At 40.5% G+C, this 19,129-nt stretch overlaps 1 long non-coding RNA gene across 1 annotated transcript in view; it reads left to right on the top strand.

Annotated features, from left to right (window-relative positions):
* The first annotated feature begins 874 nt into the window (after nucleotides 1-874).
* The window catches only part of LOC133240385 (uncharacterized), a 39,627-nt gene continuing 21,372 nt past the window's right edge, over nucleotides 875-19,129 (top strand). Inside the window, exons 1-3 of the long non-coding RNA XR_009734214.1 lie at nucleotides 875-1,012; nucleotides 1,743-1,884; nucleotides 4,396-4,463. This is a non-coding gene — a long non-coding RNA (uncharacterized LOC133240385). The remainder of the gene's footprint in view (nucleotides 1,013-1,742; nucleotides 1,885-4,395; nucleotides 4,464-19,129) is intronic.

Here is a 19,129-nt window from a genome sequence, read left to right as displayed (position 1 = left end):
CCCTTACCTGTCTCCACATACACATTCTGGAAGTTACTAATTCTAATTGTGGAAAATATTATTTGTATAATATGAAGTCTTGGTTTTCAATTGCATCTTGAACTTATGAATGTGTTCTGGCATCACAAAGAATTTCTGTTAAGCCTCTCAAAGGAAAGTGGGAAAATCATCCCACGATGGGTAAATATGAAGGGAGATAAGTCCAAATTCTCTTTGCAAACCAGCTTCTTTTCTGTAGGACAGCTCAGATATTTTAGTACATTCACGAGCACTGTGACTCTCTAAGGAAAGGAATGGGTTTGAAGGAAAATCATTTCACACTCCTCCTCACCTGTAACCTTTCTTACCACAATAGTTTTGGTTTTGATTTAAAAATTTATTTGTTTGTTTATTTGACTTCACCCAGTCTTATTTGTGGCACTTAGGACCCTTCCCACAGCAGTTATAATGACTTCACCTCTGGTTCCTAAATGCTGTGGAAATATTATTTATGAATATATATTTCTACAAACTGTAAAGTAGAAGTTTATTTGTTACTCACTATACAGTTCTGCTGTATTTTTATCTTCAACAACTGTCTTATGTGATGATCAAAAAGGGGGTTGGATAGTATAATTGATTATCTTCCATCGAGCATTGAAGACTGTTTCCCCTCCCCTTGACTCCAGTTGGCCTTGTGACTTGCTGTGACCTATAAAATGTGACCGGAGCAATGGTGGGCAAGTTCTAGGGCCTGCACCCAAGAATTCTGGCAGGTTCTCCTTTTGCTTGTTTTTATAGAGTAAAACAAGAATTGAACCGTAATTGTAAGAGAGGAAGAGAGACCCCCGCGGCTCCCAGTCATTCTTTGTTGAGGTGCCCAACATGTAGGTGAAATTATCTTGGACATTCCAGTTCATGTGAAGATGCCGGCTGACTGCAGTCACATTAGGGACCCTAGTGAAGAGGAAGAACCACCAACTGAGACGGCTCACTTCTCAGAATCCTGAAAATACAAAATTGAAACACTAAGGTAAGTACTAAAATAGTACCTAGAGAGAAAATATTGTGAAATATAAAATAAAAACCACATGTTTCAATGTATAATTATCATGTATGAAATGAGTCACCAGTCCAGGTTTGATGCACGATACTGGATGCTTGGGGCTGGTGCACTGGGACGACCCAGAGGGAGGGTATGGGGAGGGAGGAGGGAGGAGGGTTCAGGATGGGGAACACATGTAAACCTGTGGCGGATTCATTTCGATATATGGCAAAACCAATACAAGATTGTAAAGTTAAAAAATAAAATTAAATTAAAAAAAAATAAAGACAACAGCAAAAAAATAAATAAATAAATAAAATAAAATAAAAACCAATCGTCAAGACAAAGGAGCTCAGTGTAGATGGACAGGGAAGACCCCAAACAAACAGGAGAGTACAGAATTCAAGTTGGGGTTCAGTGGCTGGGACTAGCATTCTAGACATGTGTTTCCAGTATAACTTTTTTCAATGATGGAAATGTTCATCTGTGCCTATTGATAATTTTAAATTTAAATTTTAAATGCATTCATCCATGGAGCTGAATTTTAAATTTTATTAAATTTTAATTAATTACATTTAAATTGAAATAGGTCCATGTTGCTAGTGACCACCATTTTGGACAGGGTAGCTGCTACATTACATGTCAGCCTTCATCCTGATGAAGAGAGAAAAATCGATAACTCAGCCCCAAATTGAGTCTTTTCATCTGTGCTCCTTAGGATTCTGAGACGGACCTCATTCTACTCAGACCTTGATCTGCTTAGCAGTCTCAGCTGAAAATGACTGTATAATCTGTCAACATCTCCACTTGGAGAACCAAGAATTAGAATTCCCCTTATTATGGTCCCTGCATAAACAGAGGTAGGACTGAGAATAATAGCTTTTAAAAAATCTGTCTTTGCCTTTTATTCTATGTCTATAAATAGTCTTGAGGTAAAAGCACCTACTATAAAGGAAATTTCTAAGAACTTTAATTAGGGTATGGAAATGCAAACCCAAACTTATACATATGTATGTGGGGTTTCCCAAACTTCTTTAATATAGAAATATTTTGTGTGTGTGACCTCTATTAACCTCTTAACAGCATCCATAGGACACATTTGAGGAATGCCCTTCTAGAAAACTGCAGAATTTTTATTAAACTGGGCTAAATGTCATAATGAAATATTGAACACTTCAACCATGAATACTACATGATAACTTTCCAAAATCAATTCCATTTCCTTAATTAGGAAATTAATCATTTGAGATTATTAAACAAATATGAGGCAAGATTAAAATGATGATTTTCATTTCCTTACGGGTTAATTTTAAAATATTTAACAAAAATAGAATAATACTTTTCTCAGAGAAGCCAAGATTGTAACTGAGATTTAATTTAATTATATGATACCTAGGCTCAAAAATTTTCAAACATTGTTTTTAACATTCCTACCTCCTGAAGGCAATATTGACATTCATATGAATAAAAATCATTCTTCTTCTATACCCATCTGGCAGTAATGGTTTTCCAAAGAGCCAAGGACAAATAATTATTTCAGGGACTCTTTTTTTGCTGGAAAGAAATTCTTACTTTCTTAGAATAGAATTTGTTCTGCTTTACTGTCTGATTTAACAGCAGTGAAACTGAAAATGTTTTATTTCTACTGCCTCTGTGCCCTCAGAATACTCTCTCATCCTCTGGAGTTTTTTCCAATTGGTTCATCAAATTAAGGTGAACCAGCAGATTATTCCAGTCACTTAAAGATCTGGTTAAGATGTGAGAAGATATCTCTTTTCCCCAAATTCCTGTACATGGAACTTTATTGTCAACGGCAATCCTCAAAGATCATCTTCCTCCATGTTCTTTTGTTGGCTGCATATTAGGATGAGGTCGGGGAAGGGGTAGTTTTAAAAATACAGATTCCTGGGCCCCACTCCAGACAAATCTGAGCAGGGGGAGGAGAAGCAGGCTTAGATACCCTTAAAGCCACTTTTGGGGATTCTAATGACAGTTACACCTTTAAGCTAGTTCATCCTGCTCACTCTACACACAGGTAGACGAAGGACCAGCTTGCTAAGTGGGACCAATGTCATCATTTTGTTTCTTATTTATGAAGCCATCAAAACATCGAACAGTCTGAACAAGGGGTGGTTTTCCAGGTGTGCACAAGTCACTAGGATTATAACTATGTGTGTGTGTTGGGGGTGTCTCCAAGACCATCTCTGGCTGAAAGGAGGATAATGAGGGAGGGCCCCCACCTAATTGTTCGTTTATCAAGGTTCTTCATATTTCATTTAAAGAGAGGGTTCAACTTCTAAAGATATGCCAAAAAAAATAAATAAAATAAAGATATGCCAAGTCTCAAAAATAACTTCTCTACAAAGAAGTGTATCTCAGGAGGCAGACACCAGTTCAACTATTAGTGAAATGTGAAAACAGAAGAGTGTTCATTCTTAAATCACATTGTTTTCCATGTGTTTGATTAGCTCTAAGAGACTATCTAATCTCAAATATTTGCACCTATGAGAAATATGTGTAGCAAGTAAGAATCTCAGACCACAAGTGCAGGTTTTTAAAATGCATTTCATTTTTATACAACTGACTTAAGTACTATTTTTATCTTCTATTGCCCTGATATCTGATACACTTTGACCCTGTTCAAGGTATTTAGGTAATTACAAGGTATCACAGAGGGACTTTGATCCCTGATCCTATCTGCCCTCAATGGCATCCTTTGAAATAACATCTTTCCCATCTGGCTTCAGGTCATGGGTACGTGTGTGTCCTGTTTACTCCTAACCACACAGTCTCTTAGGTCCAGCTCTCTATTAGTAGTCTGTCCCCATCACTCGGCCTCTCAGGAAAACAGGAAAGCATTCTGCTGTTTCCCCAGCCTTCCTGTGTTTGGGGGACCATGACAGGGTGTCTCAGGCTCCCCTGGGCAGACACTCCTCCACCAAGTGTACTGCTTCCTCACCATGCTGCTGAGGGGAGACCCATAAAGCTTGCTGCCTCTCTCTGTTTCACACAGGAAGTGAGTGAGGCATGGCTCTTCTTTGGAGCCCCAGATCTTTTTGAGGACATGCCCCAGCAGTGGAGACCAAGGTACAAGAGCCTCTGCAGAAAATGAAAGTGTCTAAGTGTGCTCTGATTCTTCTCCCTTTATGCATTATCATAGTTGAGAGGGTGGGAAAACTGTCTTGAATTGAGAATATTTTCTTTGAGAGCCATTATTCTGTTCTAAAGCATTCAGAATCCAGGCTCTTGCAACTCAGAACACCTTTTATCTCAAGACAGCTATTTTTGCTGTCTTTCCAAAGACCTATTTTAATACTCAACAGTAGAACTGCCTGCTTATTCTTCCTTTCTCTAGTGTCATCTCTTCCCAGAAGCTACTCCAGTGGAGGTGAGGAGAGTGAAAAGAGGCAAGAGTGGACAGAGGAAAACAATGCATCTGGTAATATACCTTAATATCATATCTTCCTACACATACGTAAGGGGGAAATACTGATCAGGCTCTGATCAACTGCTTGACCTCTCTTCAATTCTTACCACTGTTTCATCCCTTCCTCCTTGTTGCATGTATTCTCTAACTGGGACATGCTGTATAATTCAAGGAGCCCAGCACAAAATAAAAATGCAAGGCCTCTCGTTCAAAAATTACTACTAATTTCAAGACAGCTATGGCAGAACATTAAACCAAGCACGGGGCCCATTTGAACACAATGGCCTGGGTCACATCCATGAAGCCAGCCCCGTTTCTAACCCTTAAAGGATCTCTTTCCTTGACTTTTATTGGAGTATTGTTTGTATTGTCAAAAGAAAATTCAAAACCTTTACTAGATATGAATAACTTTTTTGAATGAGAAATGAGACCACGGAGCTTCCCAAAACTTGTGTGAAGTACAGAGGCGTGGAGTTACAAGATGGTTTTTAAATGCAAAGAAGGATGCTCTTTAGCCTTTCCCATTATCAGTTATTGGGGGATTCCAGACTGCAGGAAATTGGTCAAAAGTGGTTATCTTATACCATTTGGGGAAGATGACTTAAGTTTTATGATTATCAAAGGCATTGACAAGAAGTAACCTAAGTTACATTTCACTTATATTCATGAAATAAACTAGATTAAGTTTTGTGTAAATGGCTTAAGTGGTTTTTGTCAGCTTTAGGGATTTTTAAACCTGGTTTTCGTTTCATTTTATTTTAAAAGTCTTATCAAAATAACTTAAGACAATGTAAAGGTCCTGCAATAGGAATTTATTCCATAAATTACAGAATTTCCATATGATAGACAGCTATGCAGTTATTTATAATCAACAAAATATTTTAATTTATTAAACAACATGGGAAAATGTTATCATGATTCTGTACATTGGAAATGTTAATACACTTGCCATTCACATTGTGAGGTAAATAGCCCCACCCAGGTATCTTGCAACCGAGAGCAGGGCCTCATTTTACCACATGGTTCCTCATTCTATCATTGTTGATTGCCTCAGGAGAGTAACAGATCCAAGAGTAACCACTCAGTAGACTTGACAGCAACCTATTGTCTGTATGGACATAATGAAAAAATGAACAGGATAAAGTTTGAAACTTGTACTAAAGACTCAAAAACTATGAGACAATAAGAACAAGAGCTCAGTTAAAAGGTCATAGGGTTGAGTTGAAGATTGAGAAATTGCTGTAAGAAGCAGTAGACTGAAACTATGAGGAAGCAGAAATTCTTAAGTAGACAGAGCAATTGAAAGTGGGACAAAAAGTCAGATGGAGAGCAGCCAGCCAAATTGTCAACACACCCCTGCAGCAGGGACTCCAGCTCCTGCTGTGGAGGTCTTGGCAGATGCTTGGGATCCAGATCTGAAGTCCAGGCTTTTGTGCAAGGAACTGGCCCCTGCTCTTAGATTTCCAAGAGAGTTTGCTTGTCATTCTTTGTAAATCCTTTCAGGAATGTCCTCAGTGGATTTCTGTCTTGGAACTGTTACAGGGGTGTATAGGCTATGAGCCCAATTTTATATTTGTAATGTGTGCTCACATGTATCTATGGATATGAGGCAAAGTCACCAATTTACTAATAAAATTCTTAAATGTACCAAGATTATGTGGCTTCCTTATTTGTCCATTAACTGAGCTGATTCCCTAAAAGGTACTTCTCAGTGGGTACCTGGGACAATTTTCCTTGGTAGTGTTCCAGTCTTCTGTGGCATAAGTGTCTCCATCTACTTTACACATTTATTTAAAGCTCAGGACCTCCCTGGTTGTCCAGTGATTAAAAATCCATCTACCAAAGCAGGGAACACAGGTTTGATCCATGTTCTGGGAAGACCCCACATGCTCTGGAACAACTAAACCCATGCCTCACAGCTGCTGTGCCCACTGGCCCCAACTACTGAAGCTCGTGCGCCCTAGAGCTCATGCTCCACGAGAGAGCAGCCCCTGCTAACCACAACCAGACAAAAGCCCATGTACAGTAATGAAGATCCAGTGCAGTCAAACAAAAAAAAGTTCAACCCCCTAGGTTTTTGTTAAAAAATATACCTGCGTGTAAACAAAATAGCATATTTGTAAGGCTATTCATCACAGCATTACTTGTAATAGCAAAATTTTATCTATGTCCATCAATAAAGAGTTGAATAAATTGTGAAATATCCTTACACACTACTCTCCAAACAAACAAACAAAAGAATGAGTACCCTGTGTACAGTCCTGAAACAGAAATCCAGTGATACATTTTAAATGGGAAGAAAGGTCAAAATAGTTATGTTACCTTTGCTTTAAGAAAATGAAAAAATAAGATTAAAAATATGTATTAGCTTCTCTAGTAATAGCATAAAGAAACTCTGAAAAGGTACACAAGAAACCAATTAAAATTGTGCTCTTTGAGAATAGTATTGGGAGATTAGGAAGGGGGTGGGTGGAAAAGTCTTTTCCGTACATTGCTGTAATATATGGATCATATAACTATATTACTATAAAAATGCAGCATATTGTGTAAACAATAGCATTCAATCTGTGATTTCAGATAGTTATCTTTTGTGTGACTCTGAGTGAAATGACCCATCCCTCAGATTTACCCTAATTTTCCCTGGATAGCATCTGGTTAGTGTAGATTATGGAGAAGGCAATGGCACCCCACTCCAGTACTCTTGCCTGGAAAATCCCATGGACGGAGGAGCCTGGTAGGCTGCAGTCCATGGGGTTGCTAACAGTTGGACACGACTGAGCGACTTCACTTTCACTTTTCACTTTTCACTTTCATGCATTGGAGAAGGAAACGGCAACCCACTCCAGTGTTCTTGCCTGGAGAATCCCAGGGACAGGGGAGCTTAGTGGGCTGCCGTCAATGGGGTCGCACAGAGCTGGACACGACTGAAGTGACTTAGCAGCAGGGTAGATTAAGTTATCTCATAGCGGTGGAGTGCGGTGAACTTGGAGGTTGGTGATCATAATTTATTCAATCTGCAGGTTGGTGATTGGTCATGCCTTCCCTCTGGCACTGCAGCTGAAGTTGGCAAACATCCCGTACAGTCTGGTCTCAATGTGGTCTGGCCCAGTGGTGCTGCCAGCCTGAGTTGGTCTTAACTTAGAGCTTGATAGTGCTCTAGCATTCCTGGGTCTCTCCCATAGCCTCTGTCTGGCTCTGCTTTGAGTCTGATCCAACAGCCCCTCCTAAAAGATCATTCCTTCCAGGCCTGCTGACTTCTACAGAGAAATCTTCTGATTTGACCCCACCCCACACCCCACTTCCCATCTCTACTATCTTGAAACTCTGAACCCAATTAGGGGCACACAGGAAAGCTAAACCTTCCTGCGTGTATCTCCCAGGGAGAGAACATCCCAGTTCACACTAATGCAGTCAGCTTCCACACTAGTGTGTGGGAAACTTGCAAGTCTATCTTCCTGAGAGACCCAGGAAGAGGTCCTGGGCGGAAGGACCTGCCATTAGCATCTTGTCCACTTTTCTTACATGGTCTAGAGGGGAATTTTGTTTCATAGTTGTTACTTTTAAAAGGAGCAAGTGCTTATGTGTTAATTTTCTGTTATGAGTGGTGAGAATGTGGGAGCTGAATGTATTGCCTTTTGTACTTTTCTTATTTTTTCTTAATATTATTTTTTAAAATTTAAAGACAACAATTCAGTCAAGCTGTAGGTTTAATGATGTTTCAAGGTAATTTTTAGAACGATTTTTGGGGGACAAGCTGGGATTTGTTTCAGTATCATCATTGGTTTGTGAGCTGCACAAAAAGTGAGGTGGGGAGGGGTTTTGTTGTTGCTCAGAGGCTAAGTCATGTCTGACTCTTTGCAATCACATGGACTGCAGCACACGAGGCTTCTTTCTATCTCCCAGTGTTTGCTCAAATTCATGTCCATTGAATCAGTGATGGGAGGGGTTTAAAAAATTAAAAATGGAAGATAATTCCACCCCCACCCCCCAAACACATACATACATACACAAACACAATACCTCAGACTTTGTTTCTTTCTCTTCCACTGAAGTTGTTGCAAATCGCAAGTTTTTTTGGCTAGTTCAGACCAGGCCTAGGAAACAGATGTCGGAATCTCCCTGTAATGCAGGAGAGCTGGGTTTGATCCCTGGGTGGGGAAGATCCTCTGGAGAAGGAAATGGCAACCCACTCCAGTATTCTTGCCTGGGAAATTCCATGGACACAGGAGCCTGGCGGGCCACAGTCCATGGGTTGTGAAGGGTCGGACATGACTGAGCGACTAACACAGGAAATATAAAGCTTATGTGGTTCTTCCATAACTCACTTTTCTTGGATATCAAAATTTGGTTCTTGATGTCCATCCTGTTTGGTCAAGTGAATGTTGACCTTCTTTATTAGTAGCAGCAGATTTTATTTGAGGTAAAAATGTACTCAGAAAAATACTGCCTCTTCGGAAATTTGCCTCCAGATTTCATTCATGTAAAAAATAACTCCTGTGTTTTTAAGCCACTGTAGTTGGGTTTCTTTTAACATCAACCTGACTTAATTCCTAGCTGATACAATCATGGGCAGGAATTTGAATTTGTTCATTCATTCAATAGATTGTTATTGAGAATCCAGGTCCTAGGCATTGTGCCAAGTATTGAGTATTCTGGCACCAGATACTGGAAAAATGAGGGGAAAAGTAATTATAATTACAGTTATGCAAAGTTCTTTTTTCCATCTGCTCCCCACTCCCCAAGTCCACTCTCCATGCACCCTGCTTTTTAACCCTGGGAGGCTGGCTATATGGATGTCATCAGTGAACTCCCTTATTCTTTGGCTCCAGTGGGATTATTTATTCCCCCAGCTCCCTTCCTGTGGGATTGCTACACACTGACTTGGTCTGTCTACTGAAAGTTCCAGATGCTCTTAGGAAGCCCTCTCCAGCTATTCTCTCTGTCCCCGGGTTCTGGTGTGTGCTAAGTCTCTTTAGTCATGTCTGACTCTTTGCGACTCTATGGACTAGAGCCCACCAGGCTCCTCTGTCCATGGGTTTCTCTAGGCAAGAATACTGGAGTGGGTTGTCATGCCCTCCTCCAGGGGATCTTCCCAACTTAGAAACTGAACCCACATCTCTTGTGTCTCCTGCATTGGCAGGCAGGTTCTTTACCACTGGTGCCACCTGGGAAGCCCCAAGTTCTTGTAAACGTCCCCTTTTCTTACTTATTTAGGTCTCAGGTGGATAGTACAGTTGTACTAAGCTTAGGGTTTCACCACACCCCAGGCCTTTATAAAGAGCTCCTTTTAAAAATGTTCCCAAATTAATCTATTGGATGGGCCATCTTTTTCTTTCTAATAACACAGCTATCATTTATCAAGAACCTTTGTGCTAAGAAACTGTCAGATGTGCCATTTCATTGAATCATTACAGTCTTGTCCACACTTTACCAAGTAAGACTGAAGAGTAGAAATGGCCTATAACCAAGTTGTTAACTGTGTGCTCAGTTGCTCAGTCACGTCCAACTCTTTGCGCCCCATGAGACCTTTCTGTAGCCCACCAGGCTCCTCTGTCCACAGGATTTCCCAGGCAAGAATACTGGAGTGGTTTTCCATTTCCTTCTCCAGCAGATCTTCCCAACCCAGGGATCAAACCCACATCTCCTGCATTGGCAGGCAGATTCTTTACTGCTGAGGCACCTGGGAAGAGCCCAAGTTGTTAACTAGGTTATTTTATTTTTGTAACCAGGACACTTACAGAAATAGGCTCACAGATACCAGCAGAGCCAGCGTTTATCATGATTGAACCCCTCCATCCTGTTCCTCACTGCCGTTTTCCTTTCTGCGCCTCTGGCTCTCAGTATCCTGGTGCTGCCTCCTGGGGCTCAGCATTTCCTTCCTGGTGTCTCTCTCTACTTGGCTGGCCCAGCAGTGCTCCAGGCTTTGGCCACAGTTACCTTCCCTGAGCCTCAAGCTTTCAAAACACTGCCCTCCTTCCTCTCCAGTAACGCAAGTTATCTAAATAGTAATACTGCAATACTTGCCAATAATTAGTCATTATTACCTCTCTGAGGGGTAGCAAGAACTCTAGTTGACCCATTACCTTCATCTAAACAAAGGGTTTAACCTGTACCGGTAATTTTAGAGAGGGCTGTGATGATTAGAAGAGACATTTTGGTAGTTATATCTTTATTGACTGCAGATCCACTTGGTATAAAGTAGTCTTATGCAAGACACTAGGAAAATATCTCATATTTGTTTTATGGCAGTTTTCCACCAAAGTAATTTGATTCCTGAATTTATTTTCCCTTATGTATCTTTTAAAATTCCAAGTTATATATTCCACATATATAGGAGGAGAGGAATTCTCCAGGCAACATGTAGAGTTAATGTAGGTTAAAAAAAAAAAAAAGATCATTTTTGATGGTGAAAAAATAGTCCCTGCTACCTTTCCTTTGTATGGAAAAAGTCCAGCCAAGTCCATTTATTAGTACAAAGGAAAATAAGAAATTTAGCCTCCTAACCACTTTCACATTCTCTTTCCAAGTTATAACACATTTTTAAGAAAAGATCTATGTCCAAAAGTGCATCAGTATGTTTCCCCAGACAATGTACATTCTATATCTTCAACTTATTTGTTTCTAGTATTACTGGGAAGCAGGGGGGAAAAAATTCAAATAGTTCTAGTTACGTAACAAAACCTACATGCCAGGAATTCTTAGAATCATAGTTCCAGAAGCAGCCCTCCAAATGTGCGTGTCCTGTTGTCATTATCCAAATAATGCTTGAGTGGTTTTGTTACCAACTGGGCTCTTGGACTTCCCCAAACAATGGAAATTGACTAGAGGCCAGATAAGAAATTCAGGCAAGATTTTATTGGGGCCCCCGCTGTGGCAAGGGGGATCAAGAGCAAACATCAGGGTCCCTTGCTTGCTCTCTCCCCAAGCTTGTTCCTTATATGGGGTGAGGGTTGGGATATGGCCAGGGGTCAGGCCAGAGGGGTGGCATAGGTGTTTGCCTACCCCTTACATGGTCTTGAGTATAGGGGGCGTGTACAGTACCCTATTTTTGCACCAGGCTCCTCAAAAGTAGCAATTCGGGGTTTTTTTTTTTTTTTTGGCTTCTTTGTATCTTTTGGGTCCAGAATTTGCCCCAACTGTGCATGCATGCAGTTATTTTTAGTTCCATATAGTTTTTTTGTATTTTGTTTCTCTAGGAAAGATATGTCCAGATGCAAACACCACAGCACTGCAGCAAAAAGTCCCAAGTTTAGCCTGTCTCAGTTTAGTATGTCCTAACTAGAGAAGCCTTGTTTATAGTGAATGATACCAATAGTAAAAAATTCTGCCAAAACATTCTGTTGCACAGTCCCAAGGCTTGCTTGAAGCATAAGACTCCAGCATAGAAACCCAGGAGTCATTTGGCTTGGTACCTTTAATCCCAATATGGAATTTTGAAGCAAGTGTGGAATCCCTTGTAATATTCTCCCCTTAAGACTGTGGAGAGAAATACATTACTCACTCCTACCAATCTTCCTTGACTTCTGCATTAATAACGCAGAGACCGCAGAGTTGAGTAAGTCTGGCAGTTTAAAACATGGCTGCAAACTCTTTGACACTCCTCCCATTGAGATGTGGGGGTCTCAGCCCCTCCCCTTGAATCTGACAAGCTTGTGACAGCTCTGAGAAATAGAATATGGCACAGGGATGCTATGCGATTTCCAAAGCTGTGTCATAAAAGGCCACGCAGCTTACGCCTTGTTTGCTGGCACATTCTTCCTAGAGCCTTGAGCCACCATGTAAGAATCTGACTGCCTTGAGTCTGCCATGCTGAATACCATCAAGCAAATAACATTTGGGGAAGTTTGTTCTGTAGCAATAGGTAACTAGGACAATTATCTCTCAAGTTATCCAGTCATTGATCATCATGCCATTATTAAGCAGCATAATCTGTTTGATAGTAAGAAACAGAACCACAAAGTCACACCGTAGCAGGGCTAGAACTTGATTTCAGCTCTTATTGAGAGCTACGTTCCTTCTTCACTATGGCATCTTTTCATGCTGGCCATAAATTTTTCAAACTAGAATATTAAAAATAGCTAAGTCATTGGTTATTGCTTATTGAAGGTTATTGACTTTCAAATTGTATTCCGTGGAGACTTAGGGTTCCAGAAAAGATGACTCAAGGCTCATCCTGGATGAGGAAGCAGTGTGGGTAGGATGGCCAAGCAAGGGAGGTTCCGGCCCTGTTTCAAACCAAGTTTGTTCTGCTTTTAGTAGATGTATAGAGTGTGTTGATACACTTATGTTATCTTTTAACAAATATGTTTCATTACTGAAACAGGACTAACAAAAATGTTTTCAGGGTAGTGATGTCACGGAAAACTCATTTTAAAATTAAAAATTCATGTCCTGAGAAACGAAGTATTGTTTCTCGCCCAGAGTTATACCTAGTTACTGGCCAATCAAGTTCAATGATTCCCATTATTGTGATTTTATCCTGATTGTACAGTTAGCCTATGTCATGCATGTTAGCAAAACCCAAGACAGAGATGAATTTATTTATCGAGTTGTTGGGGAAACACACTGAATGACACTGCCCATCCTGGCCAGACACCATAGTTATTTTACGACAGGAGGTCCTGGTAAGGAACACAGAACTAACAAGCCACTACCAACTGGAAGAGTTTCAGTTCAGTTCACTCGCTCAGTTGTGTCCAACTCTTTGCAACCCCATGAATAGCAGCACGCCAGGCCTCCCTGTCCATCACCAACTCCCGGAGTTCACCCAAACTCATGTCCATCGAGTCGGTGATGCCATCCAGCCATCTCATCCTCTGTTGTCCGCTTCTCCTTCTGCCTCCAATCCCTCCCAGCATCAGGGTCTTTTCCAATGAGTCAACTCTTCTCATGAGGTGGCCAAAGTATTGGAGTTTCAGCCTCAGCATCAGTCCTTCCAATGAACACCCAGGACTGGTCTCCTTTAGGATGGACTGGTTGGATATCCGTGCAGTCCAAAGGACTCACAAGAGTCTTCCCCAGCACCACAGTTCAAAAGCATCAATTCTTCAGCGCTCAGCTTTCTTCACAGTCCAACTCTCACATCCATACATGACCACTGGAAAAACCACAGCCTTGACTAGATGGACCTTTGTTGGCAGATTAATATCTCTGCTTTTCAATATGCTATCTAGGTTTGTCATAACTTTCCTTCCAAGGAGTAAGCATCTTTTAATTTCATGGAAGAGTTTGGGAAAGGTCGAAAGGAGACATCACATTTCCTACTGTCTTCCCAGAATCCTCCTCTTTGGAATCCATCTTGGCTGAGCAATGTATGTGACACCAGGAAGGACCCTGAGTCAGAATTGTTGATCAGAGACAACCTGGCAACCAATCCTATCACCATAAAACCTGAGACTGCAAGCCACGTGGCAGAGCAGTCCTCCTGGGTTCCAGCTCCCTTACCAGGTCATGGAGATGTGATGTTGAACATGATGGGCATGGTCATTGCTCTTATTGGGGTTACCACTCAACAGGAAATCATTATCAACCGATAATCCATAGACTTCCTTTCCATAAATGGCTTTGGCTTCTGTCCCATCTTACTCATAACAAGAACTATCAATAAACAAAATATTAAAAGTCAGATCATTTAGTTTCTGGTTGAGGACAGAAGAGGAAAAGGAGGGAAGCAGGGAACTGTAATAATCTAGAAACAGGAATAACTAGGTTCTAATTAAGCAGAGTAGGGCCATGTATACAAAAGACAAAGCAAACTAGAGTTTTTTTAATTGCGATAAAATTGCCAAAATGAATTTTCAAGAAGTCTTACCTACTTCTTTGTGTTGTTTAAGGAATTTTGTTAGAGCATCTCCTTAGTTACTTCAAGACTAATAAGCCTCAAGTGCTACAGATTTCAGGTAGCATTTCTATAACATACTTTATAAAGATCAAACTAAACAAAGGTTGGAATGTGAGACTGTTTTGAAAGAGAAATAGGCTACTTGAGGGGGAAAGTGGATATGTGTAAATTTCTGAGCATCTACAGGTGTAAAGCTAACGAATGAAATATCTCATCAGTTCAGTCTTAAAATGCAATCTCTTTCAGTTCAGTTCAGTTCAGTCTTCAGTCGTGTCTGACTCTTTGCCACCCCATGGACCACAGCACTCCAAGCCTCCCTGCACCACAGCAACTCCCAGAGTCCACCCAAACCCATGTCCATTGAGTCAGTGATGCCATCCAACCATCTCATCCTCTGTTGTCTCCTTCTTCTCCTGCTCACAAACTTTCCCAGCATCAGGGTCTTTTCAAATGAGTCAGCTCTCCGTATCAGGTGGCCAAAGTATTGGAGTTTCAGCCTCAACATCCTTCCTTCCAATGAACACCCAGGACTGGTCTCCTTTAGGATGCACTGGTTGGATCTCCTTGCAGTCCAAGGGACTCTTAAGAGTCTTCACCAACACCACAGTTCAAAAGCATCAATTCTTCTGTACTCAGCTGTCTTCACAGTCCAACTCTCACATCCATACATGACCATTGGAAAAACCATAGCCTTGACTAGACGGACATTTGCTGACAAAGTAATGTCTCTGCTTTTTAATATGCTATCTAGGTTGGTCATAACTTTCCTTCCAAGGAGTAAGTGTCTTTTAATTTATGGCTGAGGTCACCATCTGCAGTGATTTTGGAGCCCCCCAAAATAAAGTCAGCCACTGTTTCCACTGTTTCCCCATCTATTTCCCATGAAGTGATGAGACCGGATGCTATGATCTTGGTTTTCTGAATATTGAGCTTTAAACCAACTTTTTCACTCTCCTCTTTCACTTTCATCAAGAGGCTCTTAGTTCTTCTTCACTTTCTGCCATAAGGGTGGTGTCATCTGCATATCTGAGGTTATTGATATTTCTCCTGGCAATCTTAATTCCAGCTTGTGCTTCCTCCAGCCCAGCATTTCTCATGATGTACTCTGCATATAAGTTAAATAATCAGGGTGACAATATACAGCCTTGACGTACTCCTTTTCCTATTTGGAACCAGTCTGTTGTTCCATGTCCAGTTCTAACTGTTGCTTCCTGACCTGCATACAGGTTTCTCAAGAGGCGGGTCAGGTGGTCTGGTATTCCCATCTCTTTCAGAATTTTCCACAGTTGATTGTGATCCACACAGTCAAAGGCTTTGGCATAGTCAATAAAGCAGAAATAGATGTTTTTTCTGGAACTCTCTTGCTTTTTCTATGATCCAGCGGATGTTGGCAATTTGATCTCTGGGTCCTCTGCCTTTTCTAAAACCAGCTTGAACATCTGGAAGTTCACAGTTCACGCATTGCTGAAGCCTGGCTTGGAGAATTTTGAGCATTACCTTACTAGCATGTGAGATGAATGCAATTGTGTGGTAGTTTGAGCATTCTTTGGCATTGCCTTTCTTTGGGATTGATTAGCAATCTCTTTAGGCAAACCAACTGTAGAAACTGTGAACAAAATAACTTTTAACCCCTGAGTTAACACCACTAAATCTTTAAAGATTCAAGAGGGATGGTTTAAGCTTTCTATTTTAATTTAAATTTAAATCGATTAAGGCTCTGTTTGAACACCTGAGAAAGTCTAGCTGTAGGAACAATCTTTCCAACTCATTCTCTTCTTTGAAAGACTTCAGTTTTGACACAATCATTTTCAGTTCATCCACAAATCATTTACTTTTCACAGTTGCTAATTTCAATACAAAAATGTTTTTCTTTTTTAATAGAGAGAGCTCATTTATCTGGCATTGTCATCATGAAATATTGTGTTGCTGCTACTGCTGTTAAGTCACTTCAGTCGTGTCCGACTCTGTGCGACCCCATAGACGGCAGCCCACCAGGCTTCCCCGTCCCTGGGATTCTCCAGGCAAGAACACTGGAGTGGGTTGCCATTTCCTTCTCCAATGCATGAAAGTGAAAAGTGAAAGTGAAGTCTCTCAGTTGTGTCCGACTCTAGCGACCCCATGGACTGCAGCCTACCAGGCTCCTCCGTCCATGGGATCTTCTAGGCAAAATTACTGGAGTGGGGTGCCATTGCCTTCTCTGGAAATATTGTGTTATGACAAACTAAAATTTCAGAGAGTGGTCATTTATACTACATATGAACTACTAATTTTCATATCTATAAAAAACAAACCAAAATGTCTCATACAAATGTAGACTGATGATGATTTAATGTTTGGTGGTTCAAATGGCACAAAAAAGATTGAGCCTCAGTATCACACTGTGGGCTTCCCAGCTGACTCTAGTGGTAGAGAGCCTGCCTGCCAATTCAGGAGACATGAGACATGGGTTTGATCCCTGGGCGGGGAAGATCCCCTGGAGGAGGCCAGGGTAACCCACTTCAGTATTCTTGCCTGGAGAATCCCATGGACAGAAGAACCTGGTGGGCTGCAGTTGATAGGATCACAGAATCAGACACAACTGAAGCAACTTAGTACACACATCATGTTGTAAATATTTAGTTCCATTGATTGCAATAATAGATATAAGTGATGGCAAATAATGGGCCTCTAACATGTGATGCTGGAGAAGGCTTTTGAGAATCCCTTAGAAAGCAAGGAGATCAAACCAGTCAATCCTAAAGGAAATAAACCCTGAATATTCACTGGAAGGACTGATGCTGAAGCTGAAGCTCCAGTACTTGGGCCACCTGATGGGAAAAGCCAACTTATTGGAAAAGACCTTGATGGTGGCCAAGATTGAAGGTAGGAAGAAAAGGGGTGAGGGAAGATAAGATGGTTGGCTGGCATCACTGACTCAACGGACATGAGTATGAGCATACTCTGGAAGATAGTGAAGGATAAGGAAGCCTGGCGTGCTGCACTCTATGGGGTCGAAAAGAATCAGACACGACTTACTGACTGAACAACAATGACAACACGTAAGCAAAATTTTGAAGTCTTTTAAAATAAAATTTTTATATGAGTTTTTTACTTCCATTTGTCTAGAAAGCATCCTAAAAAAATAAACTTCATACATACACAAATACATAAATATAGTTACATATATTTCTCTCTCTCCCCAAATTAGAGATGAAACTTGTGATTACAGCCTATATCTTAAAGCTTTATATATTAAGTTCCTAGAACAGAAGCACATCCCAAAGATGGTACTCAGTAAATGTTTGTTGAGAGAATAGATAATAAACAACACTTTACATTTCACTTACATTGTTTAATTTTGTTTTGCTTTCTTACAACAATCTTATGACTAAATAATGTCAACTAAAAACATGAGGCTTAGAATATTTATCACTTTTACAGCCAGAATAAAAGCCAGAACTCACCAGAATTCACAATTTTTAAAGATTGTACTCCATTTATGGACTTGCCTGGTGGCTCACCAGTAAAGAATCCGCTTGTAATGCAGGAGACGCAGGTTTGATCCCTGTCTCGGGAAGATTCCTGGAGAAGAAAATGACTACTCACTCCAGTATTCTTGCTTGGGCAATCCCATGGTCAGAGGAACCTGGCGGGCTACAGTCCACGGTCACAAAAGAATTGACCACGACTTAATAACTAAATGAAAACAACTCCATTTATAGTTATTATAAAATATTGGCTATACTTCCTGTGTTGTACAATATATCCTTGTGGTTATTTTATACATAATAGTTTGTACCTCCTAATCCTCTGCCCCTATCTTGCCTCTACCCCTTTTCTTCTTCCCACTGGGAACCACTAGTTTGATCTCTATATCTGTGAATCTGTTTCTTTGTTGTTATATTTACTAGTTTGTCGTATTTTTTAGATTCCACATGTAAGTGATATCGTCTTGTATTTCTCTTCCTCTGTCCGACATAGTTCACTTACCATAATACCAAATCTATCCATGTTTTTGTAAACGGCAAAATTTCATTCCTTTTTTGTGACTGAGTGGTATTCCGTTGTGTGTATGTACCACATCTTCTTTATCCATTCATCTGTTGATGGACGTTTGAGTTGTTTCCATATCTTGGCTGTTGTAAATAATGATGCTGTAAACATTAGATTGTGTGTATCTTTTTGAATTAATTTTTTTTGGCTTTTTTTTTTGGATATATACCCAGGAGTGGAACTGCTATGTGATATGGTATGTCTGTTTTTATTTTTTTGAGAAACTTCCAAACTGTTTTCCACAGTGGCTGCACCAATTTACACCAGTGTACAAGGGTTTACCAACAGTGTACAAGGATTCCCTTTTCTCCACATCCTTGCTAACATTTGTTATTTGTGTTCTTTTTGATGATATTCTGACTCAGATGATATCTGCTTGTAGTTTTGATTTGCATTTCCCTGATGAGTAGTGATGTTGAGCACCTTTTCATTTGCCTGTTGGCCATTTGCATGTCTTCTTTGGAGAAATGATGATATGGTTCTTCTGTTGATTTTTAAATTGAGTTGTTTGTTTTGTTGCTGTTCAGTTGTATGAGCTGTTTATATATTTTGAATATTCACCTCTTATCAGTCATATCATTTGCAAATATTTTCTTCCATTCAGTAGATTGTGTTTCTGTTCTATCAATGGCTTCCTTTGCTGTGAAAAAACCTTTAAGTTTGCTAAGTCGCTTCAGTCGTGTCTGACTCTGTGCGACCCCATAGATGGCAGCCCACCAGGCTCCCCGTCCCTGGGATTCTACATGCAAGAACACTGGAGTGGGTTGCCATTTCCTTCTCCAATGCATGAAAGTGAAAAGTGAAA

Source organism: Bos javanicus, chromosome 28 (genome assembly GCF_032452875.1).
Source record: "Bos javanicus breed banteng chromosome 28, ARS-OSU_banteng_1.0, whole genome shotgun sequence".
NCBI lineage: Eukaryota > Metazoa > Chordata > Mammalia > Artiodactyla > Bovidae > Bos > Bos javanicus.
The sequence above is the reverse complement of the archived record's forward strand: the minus strand, read 5'-3'. Positions and strand labels throughout refer to the sequence as shown.